The following is a 20895-nucleotide window of genomic DNA, read 5'->3' as shown; positions in this document are numbered from 1 at the left end:
TCAGGGTGGGTTCTGCTAATCACAGCAACTGACCTGTCTTCAGGATTGGGATAGGGACCGCACGATGCCTCAGCATGCATCCTCCAGGAATGATGGTGATTTATAGCCCAGGAAAACCCACAAGGAACAAGAGAAAACGACTCCTCCCCTCACACTGCCACTCTGGAAGCATCTGGGGGCCGTCACAGTGAGTGGGCTGCCCTCCATGGCCTCGTGATTGGGCCCCACCAGGAGGGGAACCGCGGATAACCCACTGAGTCCTGCAGGGTCAGGGCCTGCCTGGTGGGGGCGGCTTGCAGGGATCAGGTGGGGCTTGCGTGAAGTCACAGTCTGGGGGCGGGGCGGGAGGCTAGAAGGAGGTCGAGGACTCCTTGGCATGTGTCCCAGGGCATGTCTGGGACGAACACCTGGAAGGAAAGTGGGCGGGGACTCTGACCACGGAAGGGACTGGAAGTGTGGCTTGGCCTTCTGGCAGGCGCTCCTTGTCCCAGAGCCTGGAAACCCCTGCCGAAGGTAAGGTTAGCACACGAGGCACGTCCCGCCTTCCTGCAAGCGGAGCTAGTCCCAGGTGCTTTGGGATGGCCGGGCTGTATTCACTAGGCAGGACAGTGTTCTGCCACTGGGGCCGGAGACTGCTGACAGGTGACAGCGCCGACTGGCCTTAGTCCCGTCGCGGCCACAAACACTGAAGCGCCTGATTTTTGGTGTGTATGGCTTCCTATACTCACGTAGGCACAAAGGCACGCAGTTACGTAGGCACTCATGTTGGCACAAACACACATTCTCCTGCCAGCCCTGTCCCTCAGGAGACAAAATAGGATCGGCCATGCTCTAAGGCGCATGGATATAGGGCTGGGAGGATCCTCCAGACCGGCTGGCTAGAGCGGGACCTGCAAGAGGACCAGAAAGTGAGCAGTCAGGCAGAAGAGAGGGGAGGAGGTGGAAGAAGCAGGGCCAGAAATCTGTGGCTGAAATGTGGGAAACACCTGGGTGAGTAAGAGCTTCTGGAGAAGGAGGCAGGGCTGGGGGCAGGGCTGGGGTGGGGTTGGGGGCAGGGCTGGGGTGGGGCCGGGCGGGGCTGGGCTGACAGGGATGGATCTGTGGGTACTAGGAATGCACGGAGGCTAGGCCTGCCACACTCAATGGTGTAGGCCAGACTGTGCCCTTTTGAGTTTGTCATAGGGGTTCAGTCCGAGAAACTCGGCGAGAGTCAAAGTGACAGCGACTGCATCTGAGCTTCAGCATGGACCCCAGGGGCCAGGGAAGCGGGGAGAGGCGGGGCCTCTGGGCAGAATTCTGCATCTCTCCACTGAAAGCCCAGGCCAACTCCCTTCCAAGCCAAACTGGGGCTGCTGCCTACTGCTGACCAACAGACTTTATCTGGATTTTGTTTTTTTGCAGATGAGAAGGAAAATCCTCACTGTGTTTCCTGCTGCCCCTGGGACCTGAGATGTCCCAGAGAAAGGTAGCTTCACCTTCAAAACTGTTTCCTGTCCTCTTCCTCTGGTCTGGGGGCTCCGCCCACCCAGGGCAGCCACCTGACTCTGCTCCTGACTGCTGCCCTCCCTGCTGTGTCCCTGCCTCCCAAGTGCCTGATCAGAGGAAATGTTCCTCTTCCTGCCTCCAATGCTACCATCTGAGCTCAGACAGCATGGCCTGGGGCCAGTGCTGTCAGCCTAGGCCCGCCCTCCCACCGGCCTGAACCCCCTCGTGTCTCTCCTCCTCCCACCGGTGTTTCACATACCATGGTTCTGTGTCACACCGCAAGCACATCTGTCCTCGTCAAGCCCGGATGGAAAGCAAAGCCAAGCCCTCTCCTGTTTCAGCCCCAACGTGTCCATGGTGCCCTGGGGGGTTTCCTGTGGTCCTAGGTCTCCTTCCTTGTCGCCCAGCACTCTGGGTGGCTGTGCTGGCCATGCACTCTGCACAGAGCTCATCCAGGACCCAACACTTTCTCATGAGGTTCTGCCCCTGGATGACTGGCTCCTCTTAACCTGACCAGCTACTGTCCTCCTTCCAGGCAGGACCGTAACATCCCTTTCTCCGAACGCCTGAGTGTCATGTGCTCTCGGAGATCTTGGAGTTCCGGGGCACCCTGCATCTTCCTGCAGCCTGCCTTTGCCCCCCTCTTCCTCCCAGGCTGTGGCTGCTGTAGACAAGACTGGACCCTCTCGAGCTTAGCCGAGTCCCAGGAAGGCAGGGTCGGTGTCTCACTGGTTCCAGTTACACAGGCACCAACACAACTGCTGCCGTGGGAATGTTGAGTCGTCGGAGCAGTGCTTTCCCTTCCCGCGTGCAGCCTGCTCTCTCCTTGCAGAAGCCTCCCAGCCACAAGTTGAGGGGCAGAGGCTGCCTCCTGGATTTGAGGCCTCAGCATTGCCAGGACCTGAGCAGTCGCCAGATACAACTCCCTCATGCTGGCATCCTGCTCCTCACCCCCAAGAGTGGTTCCCAGCAGCCTCCAGACACCCCAGAATCTCCTGGTAGTGGTTTCAGATCATGAGGGGGGTCCTGTAAACAGTTGGTGGGCTACCGCTGTTCGTCCCAAATCTTGGTTTTGAAGTAGACCTTGCCCAGTGAACTGGAGACCTTTGACATGTGGCCGCTGATGGGGCAACAGTGAGGACCTGCTCTGTGACATTTCTCTGCACTTGTCCCTTCCCTGCTGCTGGCCGCAGCTCTCCTCACATGCTCAGGTGTGAGGACCGAGCCACAAGGTCTGCTGCCTCCTACTCCACCTGGGTCTCTGAGGCTTGGTGAGGGTTCCACTTTGCTCCCACTGTCCGTTTGCAGGCAGCACTGACCTGGGGCGGGCTCGACCCAGATTCTCGGGTTCCCTCGTGTCCACCTTGGCCGATGTGCTTTCCTCTCTGAAACGCGTGTTGCCCATCTTTATGCTGAGCTGTGTGTCCTTTCGGTGCCGAGTTGTGGGCACTTCTTTCAGGGTCTGGGTGCTCATCCTGCCCTGGACTTTTTGTGTTTCAGATTTGCCCTCTTCTGTTTGCAGCCTAGCAACAGGCTCAGCATTCACCGGGTGTCTCAGAGCCATAAGTGCCCCACAGGTCAGTGGGTGTCCCTCAGGCCCTCCCGCTTGGGGATGCAGTCCATCCCCAGGCTGGCAGCAGGGGCGAGCAGTCCCTGAGGGGATGCTGCCCTGGCATCTAGCACTCTCCCTGTGAGAGAGGGATCCTTCATGTCCGTGTCAGTTCTTGGCCCCAATGTAGCTTCAGTTCCAGGCCTTGGATTCCCACAGCACAAGCCCAGGAGCAGCCGTGTAGCTCTGTGACATCAGCCAGCCTTGCCCTCTGTCCCCAGGGCAACTCCCGCTGGCTCTGCCCCTCTCTATATGGCCCAAATCGAGGGGCCAGCCTGAGAACCAGATGTGTTTCTGATTTCATCTCAGTTCACTACAGTTCCTTGAGAGGACACAGGTGTCTACTTTGCTGCCACGTCTCGGGGTGCTGCCTGCCCAGGGGAAGTGTCACTGCACAGGCCGACGTCAGGACCTTCTGTGACGATCTGGTTCGGCCCCACTTACATTCACATCACAGGCCTTTTTATTGCATCTGACCCGAGAGCAGGACATGCTGGTTTGCACGTCTCCATCACTCCTGAACTCTGGGGTCTACTGCTCTTCACTGTCCTCCATCTGGGCAAGTTGCCCTGACACGGGCGCCAGGCCCCCAGCACTGGAGGGGGCTTCAGGACAGCAGGCTGCAGCCCACTGAATGGGTCCAGCTGTTTGTTTCTGAGATCGAGGAGCAGGGATGGCGGTCTGGAGTGCACATTGCCATCCCATACCCATGGTGAGAAGATTTCAGTGTGTGGACCCTTGTGCTCCGGGCGGGAGCCCCATCTGGCTATCCTTTGAGTACTTGCGTGTTCACCATGGTGACTTGGCTGAGCACATATAGTGTGAGGAGTAAAGAGCAGAGAGTGCCCATGAGGCACCACCAGAGGTGAGAAGGTTCTCCACTTCATGAGTGGGATGTGTATCCCCCCCTCTTTTTCTATGCATTTCTCTTTTACTCACTGGAGTTTATGGAGGATTTCTGTTCGGGCTCACCATCTTTCACTCACATCACATGTTCTCCCAGGTCTCGCTAAGGCCTGCACTGGCTCTGGGGGATACTGCATTCCAGGCTCTCCCAGCTCAAGACCGACTGATGATTCCTCGGGACTGGGCCTGTGTCTCTTGCCCCTTGACCCCCTCTGCTCAGAAACCCCAGCCCAGGGGGTCCTGCCAAAGTGACTGCAGAGTCAGATGTAACCAGGTCTGTCATATTGATGTCAAGTTGACCCTGTATCTAGCAACATCCACCCCTCTGAAGGTCCCACCTCGCTATGTGGGGTCACTGACCAAGAGCCTGTGGTCCCTTTGGGAGGGACTGGGGTCTTTCCCTTTTCTGTTTGCTCTGGTGTTGCAGCATCCTTCCCCCCCATCCCTGTTCCTCGGTTCCAGATCTGAGAACGGCTTGGGGGCTGAACCTGGACGAGGGATCTTGACCTGTTTGCTGGGGTGGCTGACCTTGGCCTCCGTGTCATTTTGGAGTGCACCTGAATCCGTTGTCCATCCATTGAGCCCCCAGGAGGCCGTGTTATACTGACCACCTGCCCCGCCCTGTGGGTCCGATCTTCTGGGCGGTGGCATACCTAGACATGGCCTTTGACTCCTAGCCACTCAGTGCGACCCTGCAAACTCTGCTGCAGTGCCTTGGAAGTGGGGACGGCGAGTGGGGGCTGTCGTCCTTCTCCTCCATCATGAGGCCCCGCGAGCCCGGCCTATGTTGTGTGGTGACTTCACTGCGCTTGGTGGCTGGGCAGTGGGTGACCAGCGCTCCCCACGGTTCCTGGGCTCTCCTGCTGGTAGTGCTGTGGTCCTCCTGCAGCTCGGGACAGCCAGCTCCCCTTCTTCCTGGGACAGAGGGCACCTGTGAGGGAGGACTCTGGTCCCGTTTGCTCTCTTGGCAGTTGGGTTAGGGAGTCACCAGCTCTTTATGGGGTAGGGAGGGTGGGCTGCTGCTGCAGGCCCAGAAATTCAGAGACATCTGAGTAGTCCTGGTCTTCAGGGGCCTGCCTCCCGGTCTCTCCGGCACTCGTATCAGGGATGCAGGTTTGCCCAAGAGGACCGCCGATGACAGCAGGTCTGGCCTGCCTTGGTGAAACATTTGTCTCTTTGAGGTTCAGCAAATCCTATTGAATCCTAGACTGATGCTGGTCCACTGCCTGAAGCTTTGTCAGATACTGGGAGACCCTGGCCCTCTGCCCCTGGTTCTCACTGTACTTCACCCTAAGCTGCTCAGGCCCCTGTGGACAGCAGAGTGAAGAAGTCACTTCCCTCTCTTCCCTCCTTGTCCCACACGCCTGGGTCTTCTCACTTCCCAGGGAATTCCTCTCTCCCTGCCAGCCCAGTGAAAGTTCCAGCAGCTGGGCTATGGCCTTGAGCCCAGGGCTGAGTGCACCACAGACTACCCTCAGGATGGAATCTCATAGCCAGTGGGGCAAGGGATGTCAACCCCGTAGCAAGGCCCCATCTCGCCATCTCACCGCAGACCACTCCAGGGCCAGCCTTCTCGGGATGGGTCCTTCATGAGACTATTCCCCTGGGTGGCGGGGGGAATTGGTGCAGGAGGCTGTCTAGGGACTCACCACCAAGGGGACAGGGAGCAGGCAGGGTTGCGTAGGGCATCGCTTCAACTGCGATGTTGACCTGACAGTTCCTGCCAGCCCGTCGGGAGGTGCAGAGCACAGACAGGCATTGGAGGTGTCCACAGTGGGCCCTGGTGGTCGGGCCCTCACAGTGTCTGAGGCCTCGTGATCGCTATTGATGAAGCAGGAGAACTGACACCAGGAATGGGTGTTTGAGCAGTGGCTGTGTGTACAAACATGATGCCAAGTGCCTTTGGCCTGGTGGCACTATGCTCTGCCCTGCTTGCAGTCTGGTGTTAGGGGATCTTGTCATCTTTCACATCAGACAACTGCTGGGTTGGGCGGGAGAACTGCTTCCAGTGTGCTGGCCACCTGACCATCAGCTAGACCCCGTGTAAGCACAGCCTGATGTGAGAGGGCCAGTCTGGGTGCAAGACCTCAGGAGGCAATGCACATTAAATTCCACCGACACCCATCTTGCAAGAGGGTCCCCCACTGTGCAGGGCATCAGGTGTTCACTCACCCCTGTCTCACTCAGGGCTGGGGGTGGGGAAGATGGACTGCATCTTCCAGGCAGATCTATAAACTGCAGAGCCTGAAATGAGGCAGAGGTTGGGAAGCATGAAATGTGGGGAAACAACCACTGACTCACATCAAGGGACTGTGGAGGGCTTTTAGATGGGAGTGTCATCTGGGCTGGGTCTCATAGTGAAGAGGGTCTCTTTGGCTGGGAAATGGGGGAAAGGCCCCCAGAGGGGTCAGACCCATGGAGGAACTGAGCCTAGTTGTGTAGCTGGAGCAAGGTTACCAGAAATGGCCTGGGATTCTAGCCTGGGTCCAACTCAGGGGCGACTCTAAGGCATCTGGCTATAGCCCTGCATACAGTTGATTAATGCTCTCATTTCAGTTTTGAAGGCAAGCCATTGCATCTCTGCCCGAGAAGAATTCACTGATTCAGTCATTTGGCTAGAGAGTGATTTGACAAAGCTTTGTGTGCCTCACATACACAGGGTCAGGCTGCAGATAGACAAGAGGGGTGCACAGGTGAGTCAGGCGACTAGCATGGCTCTTTCCAGGATGAGCGGTTCTGGCAGCTGGTGCCTGTCCTCGCTGAACTGGGCATGGGCACCTTCTTCCACAGGCTGACTTCTCCTGGCTTATGATGAGGTTTCTAATTATGCTTCTTGAATCCAAAATGAAGTTTAGAGATATGACATTAGGTTTTTATGTTCTGAGAGTTATTTGTCAGGAGACGGTTAGATACCATCAGCAACTCAGTGGACGTGAATTTGAGCAAACTGGGAGATGGTGAAGGACAGGGAAGCCTGGCATGCTGCCTTCCATGGGGTCACAAAGAGTAGGACATGACTTAGCGACTGAACACACACAGAGGTGAGGGTGTTGGTCCCAGATTCTCCTGGCCCCCAGCAGGAAGTTGATTTTTCCCCTGTGGCACCCAGTGTCCCCCAGGCTGAGCAGAGTGGCTGCTGCTGGTGCATTGTGCAGAGAAGGAACAAATGGTGCAGGTTTGCCCAGAGTAACTCCCCAGTGGCCTGAGCTGTGGCAGCTTCAAGTGCCAGGAGGAGTTTAGCAGTGTGGGACCCCCCTCGCTTACTGTCTTTGAAGGAGTAGTGCAGGCAGTGAAGACAAGATGAATGGGGATGGTGGCCTTGGCCTGTTGTATTGCACACCTAGTGTTCCCAAATGACACTTGGAGGAGACTAGGAAAGGGACCAGCTTTGTGTCTGAAGTGAAACTAGAGTTTGACAGTAATGTGCTGCTTGCTCGTGCCATCTGCTGGCCGGCTCTTCCAACTTCACTTTTTTTTTTTTTTTAATTGAAGTATATTTAGGAGTTCCCTCATAACTCCATTGGTAAAGAATCCACCTGCAATGCAAGAGACCCCAGTTTGATTGCTGGGTTGGAAAGATCCCCTGGAGAAGGGAAAGGCTACCCACTCCAGCATTCTGGCCTGGAGAATTCCTTGAACTATATACTGTAGAATTCATGGCGTCACAGGGTCGGACACCACTGAATGAATGACTCTCCCTCACTTTCACAAGTTTGATTAACAATGCTGTGTCCGTCGTTTCTGGTGTGCATTAAGGTGATTCACTATATAAATACTTTCAGATTCTCTGCCATTACAGGTTATTGTAGATAGTGAGTGTAGCTTCTTGTTCTATACAGTAGGACCTTAATTATGTATTTTATACATTGTTGTTCAGTCACTCAGCCGTGTCCCACTTTGTGACCCCACAGACTGTAGCACACCAGGCTTCCCTGTCTTTGACCCTCTCCCAGAGTTTGCTCAAACTCATGTCCATTGAGTCGGTGATGCCATCTAATCTTCTCACCCTCTAGCACTCTCTTCTTCTGTCTTCAGTCTTTCCCAGCATCAGGGTATTTTCCAGGAAGTTGGTTCTTCACATCAGGTGGCCAAAATACTGGAGCTTCAGCTTTAGCATCAGTCCTTCCAATGGATATTCAAGGTTGATTTCTTTAGAATTGGCTGACTTTGTCTCCTTGCTGTCCAAGGGACTCTCAAGACCCTTCTGCAGCACCGCAGTACTACTACTTTATACATAGTCATATGTATCTGTTAATCCCAAACTCCTAACTTTTCCCTTCCCCTGCTTTTCCCCTTTGATAACCAGACGTTTATTCTCTGAGTCTGTTTCTGCTTTGCAAATGATTTCATTTGTATCATGTTTTTAGATTCCACATATAATTAATATCATTGGATATTTGTCTTTCTCTTTCTGATATACTCCACTTAGTATGATAATCTCTATGTCCATCCCTGTTTCTGTAAATGGTATAACTTCATTATTTTTCATGGTTGAGTAGTATTTCTCTCTGTGTGTGTTTGCATGTCCGTATACCACATCTTCTTTATCCATTTATCTGTTGATGGACATTTACATTGCTTCCATATTCTGGCTACTATAAATAGTGCTGCAATGAACATTGGGATGCCTGTATCTTTTCAAACTGGGGTTGTTGTATTTTCCTGGTATATATCCAGTAGTGGGATGGCTAGATCATATGGTAGTTCTGTTTGCAATTGTTTAAGGAACCTCCATACTGTTCTTCATGTCGAATGTACCAATTTAATTTTCAACCACCAGTGTACAAGGGTTCCCTCTTCTCTACACCCTCCCCAGCATTTATTCTTTGTAGGTTTTTTTTTTTTTTCTGATGGCCATTCTGTCCAGTGTAAAGTGATACTTCTTTGGACTTTTGATTTGCCGTTGTCTGATAATTGAAAATATTGAGACTCTTTTCATGTGCCTTTTGGACATCTTTGTCTTCTTTGGAGAAATGTCTATTCGGTGCTCTGACCATTTTTTAATTGAATCGCCTTTTTTTTTTTTTTTTGCAGCTTCAGTTTTAATTAAATGTTTTTAGCAATAAGAGCTTCCACGGCAGAAAGCTTCATGCAGTGCTTGGAGGGTGTGAATATAAAAATGAGGTGTTAAACCTAATATGTAATACATTGTAAAGTATTTAATTTCCTTTTCCTCCTTGCCCATTTCTGCCTTCTTAATCCTTCTATCTTTCCCAAGGCATGGAGATGTCAGATACATAGCAATGGATATTAAAATGGATTCTTAACTCTCATTCCCATAAAGATATAGCAACTGAATTTGCATGTTCCATGCATTGAGCTTAGAGCAGGAGCCCAGGCATTGGCACAGAAGCCCATTATTTGTATCCCACGCGTCGGCGAGGGTGGATGACTCCTTTTCTGAGTGAATGTGTCCATGTAGCTCATAAGCTGGGCCAATGCATAAGGCACACAGAGGGGCTGCCTATTTGTGCTCATGATGTGAATGACATGATCCAGAGTCTGGGCTCTTGGATCCAGGGACCTGGGTTTGGACATCAGCTCTTCTCTTGCTGTGTAGCCTAGGCACTTACTATCTCTGGGTGTCTCTCTCCTCTGTTGAAAACCAGGTACCCAAAATGCTGCTCATGTCACAGGGCTTTTCCAGGGCATAGCCGTGGACGTCATGTTGTCTCCCACTGGGGCTCAGGGTCTGTCTTTGCTTCTACTTCTGCAGTTGGGAGGTTATTCCAGCAATACTGCCTATGAAGATCTTTCTTGATTCCCAGACTTTGTAAATTTCAGAATCCTCTAAGAATGGTTAAGGGACTATAAAGTGATCTTGGTGAAATTCCCTTATGCTATTTGGAAGTTGTCAGTTGTGCCTGCAGAAAATTAGATGATTGGTCCTGAACAGTGATTCTCCAAACTTTGTGTCCATGGGCTATTTAACTGGGGGATGGAGTGGGTTCCAGCCTCCTAAACAGATCACAGGCAGGCTGCTCAGCTGAATCGAGGCCTGCTCCTCATCCCTCTTCTTTGTAATCTCTTCCTGACTCACTCTTCATAGAGGCCCCCAAAGTTGCCACAGAACACAGTTTGAAAACTAGATCTCAGATTTCAGTGTGCATTCAGATCCCTCGGTGATCTTGTCAAATGTGGCTTCTGATTCAGATGTTCTCAGGTGGACCTGAGATTCTGTGCTTCTAACCAGATCCCAGTTGATGCCTAAGTGTCTGGTCCATGGATAGCATTTTGAAATGCAAGGGTCTGATCATAGACTGCCTTTGACGTTTCACATCCTTTGATTTGGAGTTCTTACTGTTACTCGGATTGTGTCATAAATTAAAAATCTGTGTTGAATGAATGTTTCTATTAAGGGCAAAATCCTCAACTATACAGATCTGGAAACTGACCTGGAATATGAAAGAGACAGAAAGTATTTGTTTCTCAACTGCGACTGTCTGAAACATCTGTCAAATATTTTCTGAAGTTTAAGATACTGTTTCACTTTGTCAAGAAGAGTTCCACTTTGGTTTGGTTGTAGTTTGGATCATAGAGAAAGTGTTAGTCGATAAGTTGTGTCGGACTCTTTGCAACACCATGAACTGTAATGCATCAGGCTTCTCTGTCCATGGAATTTACCAGGCCAGACTATTGGAGTGGATAGCCACTCCTTTCTCCAAATGATCTTTCAAACCCGGGGATCGAACCTGGGTCGTCTTCATTGCAGGCAGATTCTTTACCATCTGAGCCACAAGGCAAGCTAATGCACACTTTTCTAAGGGAACTTCTGATGGAAACAAGTAACCTGTTTTCAGACCCTGGCTGAGGCCTGTCTCCACACTCTAGGTCTAAGTGAAGGTTCAGAATTGTGGGCAGATATTGGTCCTTCTGGCATCCATGTGCTTTTTTGATAATCTTAATGACATGGCATCTAGAAAGACAACCTTCATGTAAGGGACCTCCACTCTTTCTGTCCATTGCTGAGTTGAGTGTTCCAGCTTCAGTGTTGTAGAATGTTCTGTCTTCAGCACGCTGTTGGGACTCCTCTGGTGTGTGTCCAGAAGACCAGGTGCTTTGAAAGACCGTAGGTCTTTGCTTATCAGTCTTTGTTTCAATTCAGTAACATCATGGCTAAGGCGGGGAACCTTACACATGCAGCTCCCAAGATGGATCCCAGTCACAACTGATAGGAAGGAGGCCCAGTGTCAGTGGGCATCTCAGGGCTCTTATGGATTGGAAAGGACTGAGCACACAGGCAGAATTTTATAATTAGCACAGCTTGGGGCCATTAAATACATATGAGGAAGATGATTCAGGGGTTTGAATAGCGTCTTAGTGTGTGGACTGAATTCTGTACAAAATACCTTTGATAGGTCTTCAACTGCAATTCAGCTGCAGTGGGAAACATGAGTGTCTTGCTGAACCAACAGAACCAACAAAAAGATAAGCGTTAAGGGACCCATTTACCTGGATGGATGTAGAATGTTTCTGGCCAGTAGCAAAAATCCTTGAGTTCAGGATGTGCTTCTAATCAGACCTCGAGTCTCTATATGGATATGTTCCGACTGACCCTTTGACCAAAACTTAACAATTCTATCCCAGTTTGGTTTGGGAGCTGCCACTGCAGGCATGGAAAACCCTGCCCACCACTTCCATGCCTGTGCCCACCCACCCCCCACAACTCTGTCTCTCTATGTTGGGGTCAAGGGGAAAACCAGGCAAGGCTGCCTTTGGTAAAACACCACTGGTCCACACACAGGGCCATGAATGAGAGCGCAATGTCCCTTTAAATCAGGTTCTCTTCTTCGTCCTAGACAACATCATCAAGAGGATCTTTAATATTCTGATGTTCGCCTGGGTCTTGTTTCTGGCAACCGTGGGCAGTTTCACAATGTGCCTCAACTCCATCTCCACGCAGTACTTTGACATCTCCACCAACCTGAGGATAGAGTGCTGCATGCTAACCAGAGAGATCAAGAAGGTAGCCCTGCTCTCGACCCTGCTTCGCTTCTGCCTGAGTCACAAAGGTTCTGACAGCCAGGGTCCAGATCTCCACGGAGGCTCAGACAAAACCCTCCCTCCCCAGTATTCGCATAACACCTCTGCTTTATTGTAAATATATATTTCAGTCTGTTTCATACGCAGAATGAAAATACACACACACACACACACACACACACACACACACACAGTCCTGGGATCTCGGCCAGGAGTTCCACTCTGTCCCCTCTCGTCACTGTTGTCCCCAGCTGCACTGACTCTGCTGTGTCTCATACAGGATCATATGCTTTCGTCTGGGATGTTTGACCTGAACCTTCTTATAGGGAAAATTAGGAAAATACACACCTGGAGGCTCAGATGGTAAAGAACCCACCTGCAATGCAGGAGACACGGGTTTAATCGTTGGGTCCAGAAGATCCCCTGTAGAAGCGAATGGCAACCCACTCCAATGTCGTACCCTGAGAAATCCCATGGATGGAAGATCTTGGCAGGCTACAGTCCATGGGGTGGCAAATAATTGAACATGACTGAGCGGCTAAGACAAATCATAGCCATAGAAAGTTTATAGATTACATTTGAAAAAAATAGTCACAGCTGGAAAGGTTACTCTCACTTAACAAATTATCTACATATGAGAAGGAATTTCTTTTCAATTTTTTTTGAGATGTGGGTGACACACCATTGTATTCATTTCAAGCTTACAACATAATAACTTCGGCATTTGTGTATATTGTAAAATGATAACCACAGTAAGTCTAGTTAACCTCCATCACCACACCTGTTATAAATTCTTTCTTGTGAAGGCTTTGAAGATCTATTCTCTTAATAACTTTTCAATACATAATACAGTATTGTTAACTCTAGTCACCATTGCATCCCCATGATTTATTAATTTCACAACTGCAGGTTCATACTTTTGACCATACATTTGACCATACAATTGACCACCCTTAAACTAAGGGGGATTTCCTGTTCATCATGACCCAGTAGCATCTGGCACCATTAATTCAGTGAGTTGACATCAATTCTCAGCTTGACTAGATTGATTATTCATCCAGCACAACGTGTGCGTGATGGTGGAGTGTTGTCCATACTGAGAAGCGTCAGTGTCTACACAGGGCTGTGACAGTGACTCCCTCTCCACAGGGCATCGTCCCGACCCGGGAGTGCATCCACATGTACTACCAGAACCACATCATGAACCTTTCCAGGGACTCAGGACTGGACACCATCGACGACCATGCTGGCACCATTGCAGGCGCACAGACTGCCCCCAGGAAGGACAGCTTGGATTCCCATGACAGCATCTCCAGGTATGTCAAGTACTCCATGGTGGTGCTGCTTTCCACAGGAATGACAAAGGTGCGAGATGATGGGAGAGGAGCAAGCTAATCAGAACCTTGGGGGTGCCAGCTGCTCTGGGTTGTGTACGTGGGCATGGCCCAGCAGAGCATTGCTGCCCCTGCTCCGGGCAGAGAGTAGCAGCAATCAGTAATAAATTATTAGAAAGACCCAGATGGCCCACGGGAAGAGGACGTGTATTTCCAAGCTGGATTCAAGTCACAGGAGCCTCCAGACATAAAATGAGTAATTGTATCAAGAACTGTATCATCAATGCCTTTAAAATGCTCTTCCACAAAGTATCTTCTGTTCTGGAATCTTCTGCCACCTGTTGCTGTCCTCCATCTTCTCCTTTCAGAAATTTTACTTTATGATACAGAATCATAAAAATTTGAGAAGTGGTTCTGTGGGCCCCACCTTCCGAGTTGTGTGGTCACACCCCCTTCACACAGGCCCCTGCACTGACCCTTCCCCAGGGCTTCGCTGACAGTGTGTGTGGGTTTCCTCATTTCTTCCTTAACTGACCCCTTGAAATGTACTGTTATCATTCCCATTTGATGGGGACATGAACTTCTCATGAAAGTTCATGAGGCTGTAGACTGGTTCGCAAAGGGGAAAACCACACATAATTCCACATTTTTTTTCCCATAGAACTTCAGGCATTTCACAGGCTTCCTGAGTAATATGCTTGAGCCTGGCTTAAGATTAGTGGCTCCAGAACCAAACTCTGAACCAAATGAATCAAACAGAAAATTAGAAAGTGAAATGAAAATCAGTTGTTCATAAAATAAATATACACAGTTCCTGTATTTGTAACTTTCAGCTGTATAACTACTAATAATTTGGTCAGTTAAGAAAGTAACTACATATTGTAAACCACAAATTTGGGAGGGAGATTAAGAAAAAGAAAACAAAGACTGGCTAAAATAAAATCAAGTAACTGCCTTTAAAACTGATCCAAGATGACAAATCTGCACCCATAGTCAAAACCTGTGAGGTGCGAGATACTAAAATTCATAGTTTGCCCTTTAACAAAGACCGACTGTCAAAATATTCCAACATTTTAAAATGGTCAATCCGTCCATAAATTTACTACTAGAAAACCAATACCTTTAGAATTATTTCTAAGGTCCTTTTACTCATTATTTGTAAAGTAAAGAAACGGGAGACAAACTATAGGTCATTTATGCCCTTAGTAAGTGAGTGAACTTATTTGCCCTCTTCTTAAAGGCCAAGGAAAACTTCTATTTTGTTTGTTTGTTTAGGAAACTTTCAAACTTTACAAACAATTGTGTGTCTGCAATAGAGTCCATAGGAAGCCACACTGATTTCTGAAGAGACAGTGGCCTTCTCTGGGAGTGAGCCCAGTGTGTGGACATTTGCTGTCATCACACCTGTGCACTGGGGTACGTAGCACCACCCCCAAAAGGGACGCAGGGACCCACATGCTCTATGTGGCCTAGACCCTCAAGGACCCAGCCTGCAAAGTGTTGCCCCACCTGCCACGTCTCACCCACTTTTCTCTTCAGCAGACAGTAGAGGAGATTAGGGTAGGAACCTAACAAATGTGCTTATGTTCCCTTTGACTTCTTGGAACAGTCATGATTTCTTTCAAATGCAGATGTAAAAAATGGCTGTTTTATTAAATCAGACATCCTCTACCTTCCCAGAAAATAAATTAAAGTTCCTTCAGGAAACATTGGTGACATCCCAAGGAACATTCCTAGATACATTCAGAGTGGTTATTATTTGAGCCTTCATGACAAGAGCTTAAGGGGGTGTTCCTCTCTGGGGTTAAACTCTGCATGTGAACTGCAATCATGCCTCCATCTGAGCTGTAGCAGCTCAGCCCTGAATCTACCTTGATTTTCTCCCAGACTGTTGAGTGCAAGGCGCTGAGGATTCAGTCAGTAGGATCTCTCTCTGCTGACACCTGCTGAGACCTAGAATATGATCACAGAGAATACCTTTCATTAGGCCCAATGAACAGTTAACAGACAAAGTGACCCTGCCCCTTCTGGATTTCCTATGCTGCTGCCTTCGTACCATTACTTTTCTTTTCCTTTTGGATGTTGGTTATATCCAGTGGCATATGAAACCAGACTCTCTTCTTCAAGCCATCCAGTTTGGTTCAACTGAATATCACTCAGAAGATGGGGTGGAAAATTCAGTTTGTTGCAATCAATCCGGAGCTTCCTTCTTTTCCTTTGTAAACTGTTTTCTTAAATGGCAGTTTTATATAAATTTTCCTTGAGCAGGTATTTCTGCATAAGAACTGAACTCAGGAATGGGGAAGGGAGGCTCTGAATAAAATATATTTCCTGTCATTAAAAAAAAACCCCTCAGCTATACAATTGTAAAGATGAATTCTGCTCTGTGAGAGGTCAGGGCTTGTCATTAATCTAGTTCCCTGTCCCACCCAGAGAGCGACACTTCATCCTTTATCAGCAGTTCTGTTCTCAGCCCAGTGCTATCCTGTCTTCTCCTCTCTGTCCTGGAGCCCCTGTGCCGTGGCCACTGTCCGTGGTGCTGGAGTGGCGTGTGGTCGGCTACATGGCACCATCTGGGTTTGACGTGTGTGACTAGTGTTCTGGTACTGTTTTGACACTGTGCCTCTGTAACTGTGCTGCTAGCTGCTACATGGGAGCAACCATGTCTCAAGACAGTCCACCCTTGACGATTAAGATGGACCAGAAACTGTGCCTAAACTGAGTGAGCACACTCGGCCCGGGCTCCATAAAATGCTCAGCATGGATGTTTCCTAGCTGATGAGGTCCTTAGCCTCCAGGTGCTCAGTCGTGCATGCATTGCACATGACCATGTCAACCTGTGCCTATGTCATTGCACAGATGAGTTATTGTGACCTGTGTGTTTTCGTTCACTTTTGTCTTAAGAAGGTGCATGACTCATGATAGAATAACAATCATCCTTCCTGGGACACAACTGGTCGTTCCCAGGATAGCATTCTATTAAACTAACTGCACTTTGTTTTTGTCTGTTAGAAGTTTCTTAAAAATCCTACTATAAACATAGTCCTCCATTTTGTAAATATGTCACACTTCCTATTTCCAAAGGAGCAAGCATGTTTCCTCCTTGGTTGAGGGTGCAATTAGGCAGTCCTCATGGGGAGAAATGGGTCAGGAAGGGTAGGAAACTTTCACTTAATTTTGTCCAAAGATCCACACTGCTGCTGCTGCTAAGTCGCTTCAGTCTACACAGTAGGAGATAATCCCCAATCCTGTATGTAGTCACATTTGTTCAATACAGAATGAAACTCTCCACATGCTACATGCCCAACTGACATGAAAGTTAGAATATATTCAACCATTTTTTAAAAAAATAATCTTATTATGCAGTAGAATATATTACCTTGGGAGACCTTAACGTGTTTGGTTTGGGAAAGATTGCTTTGTGTCTGTTCTTTCTCATTAAATCCCAGGATAAAAACTATGATCAGGCATAGAAATGAAATCACTTGCTTAAAATCCAAGAGCTCTTCTTTGAAAAGTCAACAGGAACACAGAAACACAAACTGTATTGTGCTTATTATCACACCAAACAACCATCTAAATAACCCAATCCAAAACTAAGGGCAGTGTTGACATGTGAGCCAGAGAATTTTTAGAATTACTTTACTAGTGTTTGGGATGAGTGCAATCATGCAGTAGTTTGAGCAATTTTTGGCATTGCCTTTCTTTGGGATTGGAAAGAAAACTGACTTTTTCCAGTCCTGTGGCCACTTCTGAGTTCCCCAAATTTGTTTGCATGTTGAGGGCAGCACTTTCACAATATCATCTTTTAGGATTTGAAATAGCTCAACTGGATTCCATCACCTCCACTAGCATTGTTCATAGTGATGCTTCCTAAGGCCCACTTGACTTCACATTTCAGGATGTCTGGCTCTAGGTGAGTGAACACTCAATCGTCATTATCTGGGTCATAAAGATCTTTTTTTATATAGTTCTTCTGTGTATTCTTGCCACATCTCCTTAGTATTTTCTGCTTCTCTTAGGTCCACAAGTCCTTGATTAATGGCCAATTACAAAAGAAGATATTTTAAAGCTCATTAACACCTTGGGTTCTGTGTCCCTGTTACCAGGAAAGAGAGGGTAGTTCCATGGATTTCTTGGGCATCACTTCAAAGGAGTGTGACCAAAGTTCTGCAGGATTCCTAGAAGATATGGTGTTGAAAACACCTCCGTTGCCCCTCTGGTCAACAGCAATGTGACAAGAGCCAGAACCCCTTTCCTTCCTGCCCCAGAAAGAGATCTCTTTGGGGCTTATACAAGATGCAAAACGACACCTCACAGCAATGGTCACTTTCAGACATCCCCATCACCTCTAAGTCACAATGCAATACTGAGGGGTGCCCACTTGCAGCCTCATCACAATCACCTCTCACAGAAGGAACCCAGCTTCCCAAAGCCCCAACGAGCCCTGGTTCATGCACCAACCCCAGGGTGCTCCTCCTGGAGCCGTGCCCTGTGTTGCTTCTTCTGTGGGACTAGGGGACTTCTCTCCACCTTTCTTGTGTGACTCTTGCTCCTAGACAATCACTCTAGGTGTGGGGGTGTCCTGCTTCTCCTTGTGTCTTCACTGCTAACACAGACTTTCAGGAAGAAGAGGCTCTGTAAAGGTCTTCAGAATAAATGAGCCAGTGGGCAAGGGCTCAGATTAATTGTCGGCTACTTCCGTAAATAACCCAGACAAATCCAAATAAACAGATAACTTAGCTTTTGAGAGTGATACCCCAAAAGGACAGAAATATGAATTCACTATGATCACCTTTATTAATAACTAAACCTTCCCCCATCAGTATTGCTGCTAGGTAAGCTCATGTTTCCAAAACAGTTCTAAATCCAATTCCAATGTATCCATTTCAGGGTCACAAAACAAAATGGAAGGTTTCCCCATCTCTTTTACAAAAGCGCAAAACTCTTGTACTTGAACTCGGTAAATACAAACACATTTTGATCCTCATCATTCACAAACTAAGACATTACATGTTATTTAGCCTTCTATTAAACTATCAAAGTTTGAAATCTTTCTAAAGAAAGCAGAGATAAATCTCCATGTCATCATAGAAAAGAGGAACCCAAAGATGCTACACACCAGTTCCCCAAACTTGCCCAGGCCCTCACTTCTGAGAAGGCTGACCACTCCTTCTTCAATGACAGAGGGAAGGATCACCTGACTCCTGCTCTGGCTCAGGCGCCCTCTTCCTCCTCCCTTGCAGCCTCTGCAGACAGGGGTGGGAAGGCCCTCAAAGCCCTTTGTTTGGCCCTGAGCACACATGCCATGACTTGCCACTTGCTGGTCTCCAGATAGGCCCGGGGACCCCACAGGAACTCACAGTGGGCAGAGTGGCTGCTCTCCCCAGGGGCAGAGGAGGCCAAGGGGGATGCAGCCTCCCCGACCTCAGCCCCCAAGAGCTGAACCTCCACCGCACCCTGGGCTTCGCCTGTGTCCTGAAAGGTCTTTCTCGTGCCTGCTTGACTTGCTCAGCTCACTCATCTCGACCAAGAGTGTGTTGCCTAGGATGAAACCACAGACAGGCGTGAGGCAGTGGACAGATGGGGACCACAGGTCTTGGCTGAAAATCACACCCGGGATGGTCTGACACAGGCCACTTAAAAATCTCCTCTTGAGGGGTCCCCTCAGTCCGCCCCAAGGGTCCTCAGTCCTCCCTCAGGGTCCTCACCTAAACTCCTTCAGAACCTAAGAATCTCCTCTCCATTCTCTGAGGCCCCGCCCCTTATATCAAGTCTCCAGTGTCGCTAGACCTTGTGCCCATGCAGCCAGCAGAGTCGCCTCAGGCTGAAAGCAGGTTCAGGACCTGTGGGTTTGCCTGTGTCTTCCCTCAAGGTCCTCATCTCGAGCCCTTCCAGGTCTGGGGATGCCCCTTGTGTTGACCAGAGACAGGGCCCTCACACCAGGCCATCACTGCCCTGAGACTCCCAGGGGGAGTCTGCGGACATGATATCCGGGCTCACATTCCTCAACCCTCCTCCTGCACTTCACTTTGACTCTCAGCAGATCTAGGTACTACATTCTTACCCCGACATTGCTCCCCTTGGAACCAGGCCCTCCCCAACTGGGACCCCTGAGAGGCAAGCAGGAGAAGGGGGCTCATTACCCCAACCCTGCCGGGGTTTCCCAGGGCTGAGAGCATTGATGACCTGGATGTCCTGGGGTCCCAGAGCTCCACTCAGGGTTCTACCTTGACTCTTGACACCTTTGTACTCCTTCACTCTGCTGACCTGAACATGGTCACCTGACCCAGGCCCTCACTTCTCCCCTCCCATCGGGATCAGTGATGTCACATCTAGACATCACGATGCATGGTCCCCCAGGCCTGTTGGGAGAGTGGCACATACATCCCCTGGGGACACTCAGTCTCCTCTGGCCCTCATCTCGAATCTGGGTAGGACGTGTGCACCTCCCTCTGCCCACCTGTGACTGTGCCCCAAAACCAAGGCTCGGAATCCTTGAGATCACTGAGGAAGAAAGGGGACTTTGGGTCTCAGTCTGACAGCCCAGACGGGGGCCCCCAGGAGCCCCAGTAGGGGTGGAGTTGTGTTCTATGGGGCCCTCTGTTCCAGGATGCCTGGATCCCTTGTCCTCTCTCAGGAGGGTGCCTCCTTATCACTTGAGAGAAGGCTGCAGTCCCAGCACAGATGCTGGATGGGGGGCTGCTGCACACATGACAGTCAAGGAGCACAGGTAACCACTCACCTTCCCTAGAGATGGGGACCTTCCCTCCCTTTCCAGAGGCTCAGCAGGTGGCTGAGCACCTTGCTGCCCGTTCACAGGCCTTGTATGTGAGTCTGGGCATGGGCAAAACCCAGGCCGTAGTGTCTCATCAGCCTCCCCTGCCAGTTTGTAGATCGATTCATCCCAGGGCCCTTCCTCATGACAATTCCCACGGCGTCCCAGGCGATTCCTCCTGTAGAGAACTGCCACTCCAGACCACCACCAAGTTTGCTCCTCACAGGCTAAGCCTTGTTTCTGTCATCCAGGAATCAGTCTCTTCCAGCCTCCCCACCTCTAGAGCCACCTGGCCTCTCCTCGTGTGACTCGGGCATGCCTGGGGCTCAAGACAGTTTGACTGTCCAGGGCCAGCCCATAAGGGCAATGCTCCCTCCCTCCACTCCTGTGTGACCTTAGGCTGCGGCATCTGCCCAGCCCAGGAAAACCCATGCTTAGCCACTTCACTCCGCAGACATCGGTCAAGAGCTACCAAGTACTGAGTGGGGGAAGTCACGTAACACATGGGCCTTTTGATGTCAGGCAGCCTTGACATTGTGAATAAAAGATAACTTTTGTGACAAGCAGGTGACTTGAGATTGCAATCTGCACATCTTTGCTTTCTCTATAGCTTTACAGGTAAGCAGGCGCCACACATGCTGAGGTTTCTGGGAACGTGGTTTTTAAATAGCAGAATCTGTGTGTGATTCCAGGTGAGGAGGCATACGGAAGTCAAGACAAAAAAATCGAATGAAACCTTCTGAAAAGGTAAGGTGTTCACCAGGTAGCGAACATTCATAAGGGGCAGCGTTTTGACTTGG

This window comes from Muntiacus reevesi, chromosome X, assembly GCF_963930625.1.
Source record: "Muntiacus reevesi chromosome X, mMunRee1.1, whole genome shotgun sequence".
Taxonomy (NCBI): domain Eukaryota; kingdom Metazoa; phylum Chordata; class Mammalia; order Artiodactyla; family Cervidae; genus Muntiacus; species Muntiacus reevesi.
The sequence above is the reverse complement of the archived record's forward strand: the minus strand, read 5'-3'. Positions refer to the sequence as shown.